Genomic DNA, 3,702 nt, shown 5'->3' with positions numbered 1-3,702 from the left:
TCCGAGCCGAGAAGACGCTCCGGACCCCCCTATGAGGTTGAACAAGTGTTCTTGGGCATAGGTGTAGCACATATTGCAAGTCAAACGAGCGACTTATTCCCTGAATAGCAGAAAAAACTATAGAGAGGAAAATCAAACTCATTGGGATGGTAGTAATGATACTGCAACTTAGCTGTTTGACGCATGCAGAATCGATCCTTGGTATCTGGCTCAAAGCGAACGCTCCGGGCCTCCTGGGAGACAGGCTCAGTTGTTTGAGTCTGTCTACCACCGAGACTAGACCTCGATCTACATGAAGCCTTAAAGCGGATGCCGGGCCCCCCTGGTAGGTAGGCTTAATGGTTTGAGGCTAGCTACCACCAGTCAAGGCTTAACCTGCATACCACTCAAAGTCAAAGCTTAGTAGCAGGCCCGCGGGACCTATTCTGAACCGGCCCCCAAGCTAGTATGAGGTCCGGAGCTCCGGATACGCAGGTCCAGGCAGCACGATGCTTGTTACAGAGTGGTGGAGTGTGGAGGCTTAGGGTACGGAACCAGGCTAAGCCGCTACACAGGGCTCTGGACCACTCCCGGAAACAATCACGACTTTACCGGACCTGGCTCTGACGTTCCGGACCCCTCCCTAGCAGTGAGCGAGGACATTCTGTCGTACTTGATCCTTTGAGATATGGAGCTGGACCTGCCGTGTAGGACTTAGGAAGCCAACCCTTGAGCTAGAACAAGATCCGGGCCCCTAATTACCCAGCTCCGGGTACTAGAGCACTCGTCACAGGGTGGTGGAGCGTGTAGGCTTTGGGTACGGAACTGGCTAAGCGGCTACACAGGACTCCGGACCACCCCAGGAAACAAACACCCCCTTTCCAGAGTAGGTCCCTAGGGGCCCAGACCCCTCTCCCAGCAGCAAGGGGGTCCGGACCTGTACGGCAGTCCGGGAACTCAATACAGATCTTAGCTGTAGCGGCAAGAGTGGAAGTCCGCGCGGGGGTTAGAAAGGGAAAGGCTCAAGAATCAAAATGCGAAATAAAATTTTGACACAATGACAGAACTGGGAGCAAATCTTTCCTTTGCAACTTGATATACATGGCTTGCGCGATGGATGCCAGAGGCCGGGTTTATGAGGGCGGACCTCTACCGCTCTGGGCCGTGTGTTAATGCTAACCGATGGTGCGATGGATGCCAAAGGCCTGCTTTACGAGGACAGACCCCCACCGCTCTGGACCGCACACTGATCCTATCTTATTACAAAGGAAAATTTCATTTCCTGTTCTGTCTAAGCGTAAAACTTACGCATATACTCTATGATCCATGGGTTGGGTAGCAGCACCCCTTCTTCTGTGGCAAGGTGAACGCATCCGGGCCGGCATACTTCTGTAACCTTAAAGGGACCCTCTCAGTTGGGGGAGAGTTTGTGGAGCCCTGCTCGGTTCAGGATCCGCCTTAGGACGAGGTCCCCAGCCCGGAGCTCCCTACTGTGCATGAACCATTGATGATAATGCCTGAGCGCCTGGTTGTAGCGTGCATTTTGGATTGCTGCTCGCCACCTTCGTTCATCAACGAAGTCCACATCGTCACGCCGCAGTTGTTCCTGCATGGATTCGTCAAAAGCCTGGACCCGTGGTGAGCCCAGGTGAATTTTCGGGGGGAAGGCAGGCTTCAGCCCCGTAGACCAGGAAGAATGAGGACTCCCCGGTGGCTCGGCTGGGTGTGGTCCGGTTGCCCCATAGCACGCACGGAAGCTCATCAACCCATTTTGCACCATGCTTCTTCAAGCAGTTATAGGTGCGGGTCTTGAGTCCCCTAAGGACCTCTGCATTCGCTCTCTCAACCTGTCCATTGCTGCGGGGATGTGCCACGGACGTAAAGCATAGCTGGATGCCGATGTCCTCGCAGTACTCTTGGAAGAGTCTGCTTTTGAATTGGGTCCCGTTGTCCGCGATGATGTGATTTGGGACGCCAAATCTGCACACAATGGACTTGAGGAATGCGACTGCTGATTTTTTGGTGATGTTCACCACAGGGGTAACCTCCGGCCATTTTGTGAATTTGTCAATGGCGACGTAGAGAAACCGGTACCCGCCGACGGCCAGGGGGAATGGCCCAAGGATATCCACGCCCCATACGGCAAATGGCCATGAGGACGGGATCATTTGCAGAGCTTGAGCCGGTGTGTGTATTTGCTTTATATGGAACTAGCATGCTTTGCAGGACCTTACCAGCTCAGCTGCATCCTGGAGTGCTGTCGGCCAGTAGAAGCCAAGCCGAAAGGCCTTACCAACAAGCGTGCGAGATGAGGAATGACTTCCACACTCACCTCCATGGGTCTCCGGGAGTAACTCGCGGCCCTCTTCTTAGGAAATGCACCGCATGAGGATACCATTAGCGCCACGGCGGTAGAGATCCCCTTCTACCACCGCGTAGTGTTTAGCCAATCGTACTATGCGCTCAGTGGACACATCGTCATCAGGAAGGATATTGTCTTTCAGGTAATCCCGGATCTCGGAGATCCATGCATCGGGACCTCCCTGAGCAGGTGGGAGTGGCTCTATGAGGTCTCCAGGGTCCTCAATAGCGCACACAACCCTGGGCGGGCACCACAGATGGAATGCCACCGGGACCGCTAGCTTCGAGGTGCTAGCTTGATCCCCTTCACCCAGTTCGGCAGGCTGGGTGGTAGGTCTCAGCAACCGTCTTTCGAAGACGCCCTCGGGCACGGGTGCCCAGGTAGATGCTCTCGCGGAGAGATCATCTGCTGCTGAGTTGAATTCGCGGGGAACATGTTGCAGTTCCAAGGCGTCGAAGTCCTTCTTGAGCTTCCTTACGTGAATGAGGTATGCCGCGAGCTAGGGATTGTTGCAGCTGCAATCCCCCGGACCGGCTTGATGATCAGCTGAGAATCTCCCTTCACCAGGAGCTGCCGGACCCCCAGAGATAGGGCTTGTGTCAGGCCAAAGATCAAAGCTTCGTACTCTGCCATGTTGTTGGTGGCCTTGAACTCAAGGTGCACCATGTACTTCAGCTAATCTCCGTTTGGGTCGATGAGGACCACACCAGCTCCAGCCCACTGCTTGCGGACGGACCCATCGAAGAAGAGTGTCCATTGGGCCTCGGTGAAGACTGGTGTCCTGACTTCCGGCTCCGGGTGTCCGGCGTTGAGGTCCGAACCCCAGAATTGTTTGGGGAAGGAGTCCATTCTGCTATGAAATCAGCCAGGATTTGGCTTTTGACTGCATGGCGGGGCTGGAAGTCCAGCTGGAACTCAGCCAACTCTGCTGCCCACTTATCGATTTTGCCCGTGGCGTTGGAGTTGTGCAGGATCGCTCTCAGCAGATAAGAGGTCACTACGACAACTCTGTGTGCCTGAAAATAGTGGCGCAGTTTCCTGGACGCAATAAGTATGGCATAGATAAGCTTATGCGTCTCAAGATTCCTAGCCTTTGCCTTGTGGAGGACTTCGCTGACATAGTAGACTGGCTTCTGGATGGTCCGGACCCTGGCCACCGGGTCCGGCTCGCCCTTGTCCACCGCGTCAGGTCCTTGGGCCCCCATCGGTTCTGGGTTCCCACTGGGTCGAGGCTCTTCCGGACCTCCTTGTCCGGGGTCCAGACCTTCACACAGAGGAGTGGCTGCCGGACCCCCATGTCCATGGTCCGGCTCACCACCCTTGGCCGGTGAGACCCTGGTGTCCCCCTGGCGAGCTTGCTC

This window comes from Panicum virgatum, chromosome 3N (genome assembly GCF_016808335.1).
Source record: "Panicum virgatum strain AP13 chromosome 3N, P.virgatum_v5, whole genome shotgun sequence".
In the NCBI taxonomy this organism is placed as follows: Eukaryota; Viridiplantae; Streptophyta; class Magnoliopsida; order Poales; family Poaceae; genus Panicum; species Panicum virgatum.
This window is presented reverse-complemented; position numbering follows the sequence as displayed.